A 12,977-nucleotide genomic window follows, 5' to 3' on the forward strand; every position below is an offset into this window, starting at 1 on the left:
GATCAGGGAGGGAGCGAGTTTAGAACATCCAAGAGGAGAGAGATTTAGGGAGAAAGATAGGAGAGGAGAGGGGAAAGATGTGGAGGAAAAATAAGGAGACAAGGAGGCAGTAAGGGGACGGAGAAGGAAGAAGGGAAAGAGGGAGAGGGAGCCTGTGATTGGAGCCTAACTTTAGCTGCAGCAGCGCTGATGACTCACACTCGGGGGGGAGCGTTGGGTTGGCTCCAGGCTTCTGTTTATATACCTCGATGAGCTAAATATACAGGCTAAGGGGTTCTTCTGTTCTGGTCCAGCAGCTCCTCTGCGTTCTTCCTCCCGCCCTCACCTCCCCTCCCTAACACACACAGGCACACACACGCACACACACACACACACACACACACACTCAGGGCCCCTGCCTCTCCCTCCCCCAAGCCCACAGGGCCCTGCCTGTGCCCTCCTGCAGCCACCAGCACACATCCTGCCCTTGCCTACAGCTCTCCCCACCAGTATATTGGCTGCCAGGAGCTGACCATGGAGCTTGGCTCCAAGCTCAGAGATAACATGATCCAAACTGCCCCTTTCTGATTTCAGGAGGTCAGGGGGGAGGGGTTGACACTTGTCCAGGGTCACACAGCGTGCATGTAGATGAGCCCCACCAGAGCCTCCTGTGACTGCCAAGCCAGAAACTCCCACAGGAGGCAGAGGTGAGGGCCTGACGTGGTGGGACTGAGTGCCCAGGGGCAGGCAAGCTGGGGCCTGGAGAAGGGAGAGTGGAGCTTGGAGGGAGAGAGAGCACGACGAGCCAAATCCTGCAGAACAAGGAAGAAATGGAACTGGGGCTGATGGTAGGGGGTGGTGATTGAGGGTCTTGGGAGAAAAGGAGAAAGAGAATTCCATTGGCGAAATCATCTCTGGACCCACAGGGAGCTCTTCTGTCATCATCAGCCCCCAACCCAGCTCCCTGCACCCAGACCTCCTGAGTTGGCGTGCAAGGCCACCCCACCAGCCCAGCAGACGCCTGTAGGGTCCCATCCTGTAGATCGCGGGCTGTATCGCTGTCCGTGGTGCTGAACCTCTCCGTGGCCTCTCCCCAGCCTGGACAGTGTCCATTCCCACCCAAACCTCTCCCGGCAGTTCAGCAGGGTTGAGGGACGAGATAGTGGTGGGAAGGAAGGGGGAGATGGAGACAAAGGACAGGGATTGTGAAGGAGGTGGCCTCAGCCAAAGATTTTCAGGGGAGAGAGAGCGATGGATCCTTTGACATAGTTTTCAAATAACCACAGTGACCAAGAACACCACAGCAAAGATGGCTGACAAGTCGCGGAACCAAGGCAGAGTGAGATGTCTGCAAATCTGGGCGAGTGTTGACACGCACAAATGAATCCAGGCCGGAGGGCGGGAACTGGGCAAGCTGAGAGTAACGTCCTCAGCAGACTTGAACCAAAACGCTTCTAGTTTTCCTGTGTTTTTATTACCCATCTTGATGAAAAGATTGTGAGTTTTCACACTGTCACAGAACAAACAGAGCCGTGACTTCCGTTTCCCAGGGTATGTGGCTATTTCATGTACTCCTAACAGCTCCATCACGTTCCTGACAGTTTCGAAAATTTTTGTTTTCCTCTGGGAACGTAGAAGAATGCTAACCCTCCCTTTCCCCATCACACGCCAGGCTCAGGAGCCTCGTTCCCTGGCACACACCTGCCCCCGCCACCAATGCTCTAATTACACTTGCCCCCTCCCTATGCTGTCTCATGCCTCCAAGGCCTTTGCACATGCTGTTTCCCCACACACACCTGAAGTGCCTTCCTTCCCCCTTTTCTCCATCTAGGCCGAGCTTCTCTGTCTCCTCTGCTGGACACTGCAGGGCAGGAAGTACCACACTCATCTCAGTATCCCCAGCAGCCAGCATAGAGTCTGTCATACCCATTTACTGGGCTTCCCTTCCATTTAGATGAGTGAGCTGAACCGAAGAAACACTTGACTAAATATCCTAGGATTGGGGAGGAGGGGTGCAAATTGACTTTTCTAGCAAGGAGAGTGTTGCAGGTGTTCAAAGGGAGAGGTCTCCAAGTTCTTAGACAGAAACTTACTGCATAAAGCAACCTTAAGGGAAGTTTAATAGAATCCTACCTCCCTACTTTGTCTCATTTTGCAGATGAGAAAACTGAGGCTGAGAGAGGAAGGGCCTTGGTGCACGGTTGTCCAGGGAGATAGTGGGCATCCCGAAGTTGCCCGAGACAGCAGGGATGTCCTTCTGAGTGGGAGCAGGCGGGGAGGGGGCTGGCTCTCTCTTCCAGGCCCCTGGGCCCCAGCTTGGCCATACATATCTCTTAGGAGAGAATCTATCAGCCCTGGCAGAAAGATGGCCCCACTCCCTCTCCTCCACCACCCCACCTGCCAGAGAATCCCAGCCTTCAAATAATGAGTGATTCCTAATTTAATTACATCTTTAATTCATTTGGGTCTCTGAGGAGCTTTGAGCTGGAGTCTGAGGAAATGCTCAATAGTTTCCGAGAGGGAGGGAGGACTTCTTTTCCTGTTTCAGAGAAGGGAGAAAGAGAGGCCGTGGTCCCCTTTTCCTCTGGGACTGTGTGTGCCCCCTACTTTCCCTGAAAGGAATCCCTCCATCAGACTTGGACTTTGAGACAAACAAGGTGCTGGCAGAGGGCAGGGTGGCAGCTGGTGGAGGAAGCAGGGGGTATTGGGGAACACCCCCCCACTATGTTAAAAGACACATTGCTCACTCACACGGCAGGGAATTGGTTGTGGACTGCCTTCCGTGTGCTGGAGCCTCATAATCACTGCAATCACTTCTTGAGGGTCTTCTGTTGTCAGGCACTGCATCCAACTTAACTTTTACCTCTCAATATTACCATCTGTGTTTTGCAAAAGAGGAAACCAAGGCTCCGAGGAGAGGAAATGACTTGCCCAAGACCGTAAGGTAGGTAAGAGGCACAACCAGGACTCAACAGTTTTCTTTCTGGCTCAAAGCCGCTGCCCATAAACTCTACCTCCACCCCCACCCCCACCCGCCGCATCTCGGACAAGGAATCCCAGGAGATGTCTAATCCAAGGATGCTGACACTCCAGGGATGAACCTCTTGGAAGTATCTGGGAAATCGTGTGCCTGTGTGCAAATTTCATCAACTTATAATAATAAGGGCAGACATTTATACAGTCTTTACTGTGAGTTAGGCACTGTTCTAAGCACTTTCACATATTACCTCATTTAACCTTCACATCAGTCCTATGAGGTAGGTGCTAGTATTATCACCCCCATTTTACAGATGAGGAGACTGAGGCACTGAGAGGCGAGTAACCTGGCTAAAGGTCACATACCTGGGAAGTAGTGGGTTCTTAGAGTCCTGCAGAGTAAGGTTTATAATCCTGACTCTGAAGATCAGGAAACAGGCTTAGAAGGGGCAGGGCATCTCCCAAAGACACACAGGAAATGACCTAACTTAAACTCACACCCAGGTCTGACCAAGTTCCAGGCTCTCCATTGCATTGAGTAGGTGGGAACCTCAATTTCCTCATTTGTCGAATAGGTCAGACTTCTGTGTCACAGATTAAGTGTGAGGACCAGATGTTAACTGGGAAAGCACTCTGTAAATGGATAGGCACCAAAAACATGACAGCTACGTTCCTAAGGCACTTAGAATGTGTTCATTTAATCCTCACAACAACCTACAGGGTTGACATTATGGTTAAGCACAATTTATGATGAGGAAACTAAAGCACAGAGAGTTTAAGTAATTTGCCTAAGGTCACACAGCCCATAGATGGCGGAGCTAAGACTTGAACCCAGGCAGCTGACTCCAGAGTCATGCCCTTAACCACCATGCTCTGCTCTCTCCACCTGGGAGCATCAGGGAGGGTGGGGAAGGGATGGGAGCCAGTAACGAGGCCTGGGAGGACACAGAAGGAAGTCATCTGGCAGAGAAGAGGGGAGAGCAGATGAAGAAGAGGGGACAATTCTGGGACCAGACCTGGGGTGGGGACACAGCCTAGTGCCCCACCCCCAGGACCGAGGGGTCTTAGGAGCCTATTTCTGTAGAAGCCAAAGCCATGGGGCCCCAGGCACAAAGGTTTGTATGGTGGGGAGGGGGTGTGTTGCCAACCCAGGGGCCAGCAGATGGGGCAACAGCAGCCCTAAAGGCCACATGGGCCACCAGCTGGACAGGCAAAAGGTGCCCAGCAACTCCTGCCACAAGGAAGCATCTGAAGGGGGACAGGCCTGGGGACAGATGAGAGGCTGTCCAGAGGGGCTGGTGACCTGGGCTGGGGCGCAGTCCTGGAGGTGGTGAGACAGGAGAGTCTGAGGTGATTTAGAAAGTTGAATGGACAGGACGGGTGACTCCTCTCATGGGGGGTAAAGGACAAGGGGAGAGTGGCACCCCAGTTTCTGGCTGGCGTGAGACAGAGGAGAGGAGAAGCAGGTTTGGGGGAGGAAAGCAAACTCCAGTTGGGACAAGTTGAGGCTGAGAGGTTTATGCAACATGCAAGAGCAGAGGACACGCCCAGGAGGCCAGGGAGACATGAGTCTGGGGCCCTAGAGAGAGGTCTGAGCTCATGTAAAAGCCATACAGCCTGGGATGGCTCAGCCAAGGGCTGGTGGACTCACCAGCCTCCTTTTACCTGTTTCTCAGGAAAGGAGTTGAGTGGAGCTGCCAGGACCCTCTGGGGACATCTCCTGCCACCGTCCACCAAGCCAGGGCCCCAGTGGGGGGGGGGGGGTCACCCAGGACTCCCTCCTAGACGGAGGCTGCAGGTTGCACTGTCCTCAGGCTGGGCTTTGCCTCCCGTCCAGGCAATTCAAGAGACAGGACCTCAAGCACAGACGCTGGCAGACAGTGTGGGCGCCAGGGGCTGACTTTACCCCAGCTTCAGGGAGAACTCTCCAAGTCTGAAAGCCATCCTGCCAGGGAACAGGCTGCCCGCTAAGGAGTGAGCTCCCCATGACAGGTTACAGCCACACAACTAATGAATGCTCCCTCCTCCCAACCAAGCCTTCCCACCCATCTCCCTGTCTTTGAGTCTGTGGACACCATCTGTACCCCACCCATCACACCAGGCTCTACCATCTCACATTCACACTCACTCTGCTCCCCTGTCATGCTTCCTGCCTCAAACCTCGCTCATACTGAATAAGGAAACAGTCTCCGGCACATAGTAAGTGCTCAATAATATTTTTTACCTAACAAATGGCTTGACATTCATTCAACAAACATCTGCCAGGCACCATTTGAGACCCATTTGAGGGTCTGCGGCTACAGGCAAGAACGAGATATAAACTGTTTCCCAGACAAGCAAAAGCTAAAGGGGGTCATCACCACTAAGCCAACCTTACAAGAAATGTTAAAGGGATTCCTTTAAAAAGAAAAGAAAAGGCCATAACTAGAAATACAAATACTATGAAAGAGAAAAATCTCACAGTAAAGACAAACATATAATAAAGGCAGTAGAACAACCACCTATACAGCTAGTACGAAGGTTAAAACACAAAAGCAGTGAAACCGTCTATTCTACAATAATGAGTTAAGGGATACACAAAACAAAAAGATGTAAAATATGACGTCAAAAACATAAAATGTGGGAGGGGGAGTAAAAATGTAGTGCTTTTAGAACACACTCAAGTGACCATCCACTTACAAGAGACTGCTATATACATAGGTTGTTATATAAAACCTCATGGTAGGGCTTCCCTGGTGGCCCAGTGGTTGAGAATCCGCCTGCCAATGCAGGGGACACGGGTTCGAGCCCTGGTCTGGGAGGATCCCACATGCCGCGGAGCAACTAGGCCCGTGAGCCACAACTACTGAGCCTGCGCGTCTGGAGCCTGTGCCCCGCAACAAGAGAGGCCGCGACAGTGAGAGGCCCGCGCGCTGCGATGAAGAGTGGCCCCCGCTTGCCGCAACTAGAGAGAGCCCTCGCACAGAAACAAAGACCCAACACAGCCAAAATAAATAATAAATAAATAAATAAAACCTTATGGTAACCACAAACCAAAAACCAATAACAGATACACAAAAAATAGAGAAAGGAAGACAAACATAACACTAAAGAAAGTCATCAAATCACAAGGGAAGAGAGCAAGAGAAGAAAGGAACAGAGAAGAACAACAAAAACAACCAGAAGCAATTAACAAAATGGCAATAAGTGCACTCCTATTACATTTAATAATTAATTTAAATGTAAATGGACTAAAGGCTTCAATCAAAAGACTCAGGGGAATAAAGGGTATATAGAAGCTCTGTGGCCCTCACATCATGATTGAGAAGACAGACAAGACCAGAATAAGAAGTGGAAGTAAAGGGAGGGGTGAGGGGAGTGGGGTGTTGGGGGGCAGGCCACGGTAATTTGAAGATCCCAGGGTGATCCACCTGTGGGTCCATTACTGCCCCACGCTGGCTCGAGGCTTTACATGCTGGCACTCCTGAGTCCTCACAACCCTAGAAGGTGGGTGTCATTCTTTTCATTTTGCAGATGAGGAAACCGAGGCACAGGCAGGGTGAGTCTCTGGCCCCTGGTCTCACACAGGACCTGAACCAGGCTGTCTGGTTCCTGTGCTGGGAGGGTGGGGTGAGAGCGTCTTAGAAAACCCTTCCAGGCAACCCGTGTGCCCTCGCCCTCAGGCAGGGCAACATCACTGGGGTGTGACAGGCACAGTCCCACGGGGCTCCCCTCCCCCCGCCCCCTCATGCTTAGTTCAATGCTCTGCTCTCAGCTCACCATCTCAATTATTTTTTAATAGTTATTATTTTTTAAATTATTTATTTATTTAGTTAGTTAGTTAGTTATTTGGCTGTGCCGGGTCTTTAACTGCGGTATGCGGGATCTTCGTTGCGGTGAGCGGGATCTTTTAGTTGCGGCATGCGAGCCCTTAGTTGCGGCACGTGGAATCTAGTTCCCTGACCAGGGATCGAACCCGGGCCCCCTGCATTGGGAGCGCGGAGTCTTAGCCACTGGACCACCAGGAAAGTTCCCCCATCTCAATTATTTTTGAACAAGGGGCCCTGAACTTTTATTTTGCACTGGGATCCACAAATAGGTAGCCAGTCCTGCCCTCAGAGAACAAGGCCTCTAACAGATGCTCTCCCCACCCCCACTCCCAGCCCCTCTTCCTCAGGCCTGCCAGGCCTAATCACACAGCCAAGGGGCACTGTCACCCGTCTTCCCCACCAGACTCCTTGACGGTGGTGGGGACAGAGCGTTCCTTCTCTGTGTCTCCAAAGCCCAGCGGGCAAAAGCAGACCCTCTGGGACTGTTGGCTGGGTTGGACCAGCTGGGTTGGGATGGAATGAACTGGCCCCTCTTGGGGGTCCTTGGTGGAGTTATTGGTGCAAATCTCTAACAACTCTGCGTCCTTCTGGGAGATCCTGCAATTCCCCTCTGGCCACGTCTGACTCCTGATCCCAGGCTCCTGACTGGGAGGCATCCTCTCAGGACACACCCAGTTAGGGGCTCTGGGGTCCAGGGACGTCCCCACCACCCGCCCAGCCCCTGCCCCCTGCACCCTCAGCTCCACCTGTGTGGGGTGAAGAGAGTCAGACATTTCACACCTTCTCTTTTCACTGGTTGGCAAAGAGGATCAGGGACTTCCCTGGTGGCACAGTGGTTAAGAATCCGCCTGCCAATGCAGGGCACACGGGTTCGAGCCCTGGTCTGGGAAGATCCCACATGCCGCGGAGCGGCTGGGCCCGTGAGCCACAATTACTGAGCCTGCGCGTCTGGAGCCTGTGCTCCGCAACAAGAGAGACCGCGATAGTGAGAGGCCCGCGCACCGCGATGAAGAGTGGCCCCCGCTTGCCACAGCTAGAGAAAGCCCTCGCACAGAAACGAAGACCCAACACAGCCATAAATAAATAAAATTTAAAAAAAAAAAAGAGGATCAAAGGGGGCTGCCTGTCCTGGGCTGAGAGCAAGGACGTGCAGGAGCGGGATGGGAGCCCCAGCCTCTGACCCTTGTTCCTCTCTAAGTGCCCCCTCTGAGCAGCTCAGGACCCTGGGGGTTCCCCCTCTGTGGCTGAGGAAGCCCCAGCGGCCTGGCCAAAGTCTCAGTACACCCATGGGCATGAAGCTCCAGCTCCAGGCTTCTTCGTCCTCTGCATTCTCAAAGCCTGAGCCTGCAGGGGACCAGGGTTTTCACCACCGAGCAGACACAGGACCCTGAAGCCGTGACAAAGCCTGCTCCTCCTCGTTCTGCCTCTGTTCATAACCTTCACATGACACAGGTCATTGCAGAGCCCCAGCCTGACCTCCTGGAGGCTCCTGGGGACGGTCAGGAGGGGAACTAGGAGGTGTATTAGTCAGGATATGACTGGCTATGCTGTGGTAACAAATCGATCCTGAAATCTCAGAGCTATAAAAACTATAACAGCAAGAGTTTATTGCTTGGGCTTCCCTGGTGGCGTAGTGGTTAAGAATCCTCCTGCCAACCAATGCAGGGGACACAGGTTCGAGCCCTGGTCTGGGAAGATTCCACATGCCATGCAGCAACTAAGCCCGTGTGCCACAACTACTGAGCCTGCGCTCTAGAGCCTGCACGCCACAACTACTGAGCCCACGTGCCTCAACTACTGAAGCCCGCGCGCCTAGAGCCCGTGCTCCGCAACAAGAGAAGCCACCGCAGTGAGAAGCCCGCGCACCGCAATGAAGAGTAGCCTCCGCTCGCCGCAACTAGAGAAAGCCCGCATGCAGCAATGAAGACCCAACGCAGCCATAAATAAATAAGTAAATTTATTTTTTAAAAAAAGAGTTTATTGCTTATCTGTGTCACAGTTCAACTGGACCATCCTCTGCCATCCACAGTGTAATGTACCAAGGTCATGGTAGCAAGAAACATGAGCCGAAGCTTGCCAGGGATGCTTTCAAGAGCCAGGCCAGGCCCAGAGTGGCAGTATCCCCTCCACCAACACTCCATCAGCCAGAACTAATTTCCTACCCTACTTAATTGCAAAGGAAGCAGCGGTAGAGGTAGGGGAGCTGATGTAAACACCAGCACTGTCCAGTCATGATTGGTAAGGGAGTTAATGCATATTCTCTGGCCACTTCTGAGAACTGAGCCCCTGTCTTGTTCAATATCTGGCCCCTCCAAGACCAGTCCCTAGAGCCCCACCCTTGTTCTTGCAGGGAGGCAATCTTATCAGTTTAGCATTAAGAACTCAAAATCAATCATCAGTCGCATTTTACAGCCGTTACTCCCCACCCCTGTCTTCCCCTCGCAGCACTTAGCATAAGCCCACAATCACCCAGAAGTTCAGGAGCTGAAAGGTTTGCACAGAACAGCCCATGCTCATTCTTTCTCTCTCTGTCATAATTGTTAATTTACCATTTATACTCTCAGCTATTTCTAAAGAGGATTTCTTAGAAAGTGAAATAAAAGATTAGAAATCATTTAGGGAACAGGAATGAGCTAGATATATTAGAAAGTTGAAATGGACACGTTACAGTTGAATAATATAGTAATGTAATACAATAATGTAATCAGTTACATTTATTACTGCAGTACAGTAATAATGCTATCCAACCTGAGCTTCCTAGCAACAGAGGCAAAAAGGGAAACAACTTCTTCCTCCATATAGTCATCCCTTCCTGCTTCTTTTGCTGGTGCTCTTTTCCCTTCTCAAAGTTCTTTCTGTTTATCCTCCCTTGTTTTCAGATCCACTGGGGATAGAGAGATCCCCCCACCATTTTTTAGGCACCCATGTCCCCCTTGCAAGGAAAGAACAGCATAAAGTCAAATGGCTAAGGACATGGAAGCAACCCAAGTGTCTGTCGACAGATGAATGGATAAGGAAGATGTGGCACATATATACAATGGAATATTACTCAGCCATAAAAAGAAACGAAATTGAGTTATTTGTAGCAAGGTGGATGGACTTAGAGTCTGTCACACAGAGTGAAGTAAGTCAGAAAGAGAAAAACAAATTCCATATGCTAACACATATATATGGAATCTAAAAAAAAGGGGAAAAAAAGGTTCTGGGCAGGACAGGAGTAAAGACACAGACATAGAGGACACGGGGAGGGGGAAGGGTAAGCTGGGATGAAGTGAGAGAGTGGCATGGACATATATACACTACCAAATGTAAAATAGATAGCTAGTGGGAAGCAGCCACATAGCACAGGGAGATCAGCTCGGTGCTTTGTGACCACCTAGAGGGGTGGGATAGGGAGGGTGGGAGGGAGACGCAAGCGGGAGGCGATATGGGGATATATGTATCTGTATAGCTGATTCACTTTGTTATAAAGCAGAAACTAACACACCATTGTAAAGCAATTATACTCCAATAAAGATGTTTAAAAAAAAAAGTCAAATGGCTACAGTATTAGTGTAAGGGAAGCTCCAACCTGAAGAACTGAGCATACCCAGGACTTGAAGGTCACTGTCACTCTTTTGGCTCTTGGTTCAGGGATGGAGCAGAGGCTAGAACTCCAGGGCAAGAGATACCTTATTCTTCATGGGGAGGGGTCCAGGCCATGGTTTCATCAAGTACCCTGGAACTGCATCTGGAGGGCAGACGCCCCCTTCCCTGATGTCCTACACGTTAAATCACTGAATCCCCAGGATGACCCTGCAAGAGAGGCCTATATCCCCAATTCGCAAATGGAGATACTGAGGCCAAGAAGGGAAATGACTTCAGCAATGTTACCCAGCTTCCCCTAAAGACCGAGCCTCAGGGCAGGAGACCCCCAAGCTGTGGATGAAATGCTCAGAGTTCTGAGAGAGGGAGAAGTGGGGTTCCCAGGCAGGCCCCAGCCTGGTCAGGAAGGTTCAGGAGATGGAGACCAGTTCCCCTCTCCCCAACCTCAGACTCCAGTTGCCATGACAACAGGGCCTCCATTCTGGGTGTTTGTTGGAAATTTGCATTTTAATGGAGATGTAATTAGAATTTAAAAGCTGAGGCTGGAAGGGACAGAATCCTTCCCAGTCCCTGGGGAGCCAGAACCCCCCCTCTCACTACTCACCCTCTGCTCCACCCAGAGCCCTATTCTGACACTTTCACAACCACTATACTCCTGGCGTCCGTCCCCACTGCCCAGATGGGGACCCTGAGGGCCCGAGCAGAGAAGGGACTTATTCAGGATCTCACAGCGAGGACAAGTCCCCAAGGTCTGCTCTGCCTAAGGACTCCCAAATTGACCCCCTCCGTGGTGGTGAGTTCTCAGAGCAAGAGTTGGCTGGAGGCAGGGGTGCTGGCTTGCTGAGGGCCCCTCAAGTCCTCCCCTCACTCTTCCAAGCTCACCCTTCCTCTCCCTGTAACCTCACAACCTCTCAGTGGCCCTGGGGGCCTGGCAGGGCTGGGGGACTCCTCCCATCTCAGCCCAGGGGGAACTGAGGCCCAAGGGATGTGTCACGGTCACACAGCAGCTTAGTGGCAGAGTTGTGCCTTTGGCTGGTCATCGCTGAGCCCTTAAAAATATCCCACCCTTGACCCCCCACCCAGAGTCACTATCTGACCCCAGATCTCCGTGGAGAATTTCTAGCAGCTTCTTCCTGTGTCTTTATTAAGTTCTTAAAATCAGTCATGCCAGCAATTTTGTCTTTTCAAATCGTTGAAAAGAAGCCACTCTGCCTCTGCCTGGACCCCCCCAGACAGGCTGCTGTCCCTGGGAACTGTCTATGGGCACCACCCTAAACTCCACAAACCCTGGGGTCACAAACACAGGCCCTCAAGAGGCAGAAAAAGCTCACACCTGCTGAGAGTGTAACACAAGTGTGTGAGCAGCACAGGACCCAGATCCCTTGTTCATCTAAAATCCACTTCCCTGCACATGGCCTGGCTCCTAGTATGGGTTCAGCAGATGTTTATTGAGTGAATAGATGATTAAGCGCCAGGCCTGGTGATGAGGACGTGCCACGCAAACTCCCACTGCACCCTCCCCTTCCACAGACCCGCCCCCACAAGAGCCCCCATGAAGCTCAGAGAGGCCATGTAACTTCCCCGGGTCACACAGCTGGTAGGTGGCAAAGGCTACATTTGAACACAGACCTGCTGACTCCAGGCTCTTGAGCATTACTCTCCCCTTGTGCTGATCACAAGAGCATGGAGGTCCAGCAGCTACATACATGTGCAGGTCACACTCACAAATGTGGACACGGGTCCCACGGGCACACTGCTGGCCCACATGGCAATCATTTATTTTCAAACATATAGTGCTTACTCTGTGCCCAATGTGCTGTTCCAAGTATATACTTTGTACTCAATCCTCACAGCCACCCTGCAAGGTAGGGACCGTTAACATACAGATGAGGAAACCAAGGCACAGAGAGGTTATGTGAATTGCCCAAAGTCACACAGCTAGTGAATGAAAAAACCAGAATCAGAACCTACACAGCCTGGCTCCAGAACGCATGCTCCCTCCAGACCTCAGGACCCCAGAGCCAGGAGCTCTGGGCCCCCACCACCCTCAGCCCTGGGAGGAGGGCTGGACAATATTTCTCAAAGCCCAATTCACAGAGGAGGAAACAGGTCTGGAGAAAGAAGGTGGCCTGCTTTGGGGTACACAGCTCTGTGAGCCCAGGCTGTGAAGCCCAGAGCATCTGCATCAGCCCCAGCCCCCTGGGGGTTCCCCCAGCCCTGACCATCTCCCAACCCTTCCCTCTGCCCACGGTGCCCTCCCCCACCCGGGGGGACTGAGGAGGAGTGATTGCCTGGTGACAGTCTGGTCAGGAGGAAATGAGACCTGAGACATGAGCATCACCTCTCAGAAAAGAAAGCTCCAGAGACCCTGAGAGGGACGTGATAAAACCAGAGGCCGAAAGGAGCCCATTCCTCGTCCATTTAGAACCAGACAGCACAGAAATGGATTTTCTCTTGAGAGCTCTTGTGAACACACTTCAAAGCCACTGATGGCAGGAGTAGGAAGTGAGAGGGAGGAAGGGAGAGGGGCCTCGGAAGTAACGCAGGGCCAGGCAGCAGAGAGAAGGGAGAGGGCCAGGCAATCACCGGTCAGAAAAGGCAATTGGAAATTCCATTTGGGTTTTCAAT

The sequence above is a fragment of the Balaenoptera physalus genome (genome assembly GCF_965194825.1).
Source record: "Balaenoptera physalus genome assembly, chromosome: 13".
Classification (NCBI taxonomy): Eukaryota; Metazoa; Chordata; class Mammalia; order Artiodactyla; family Balaenopteridae; genus Balaenoptera; species Balaenoptera physalus.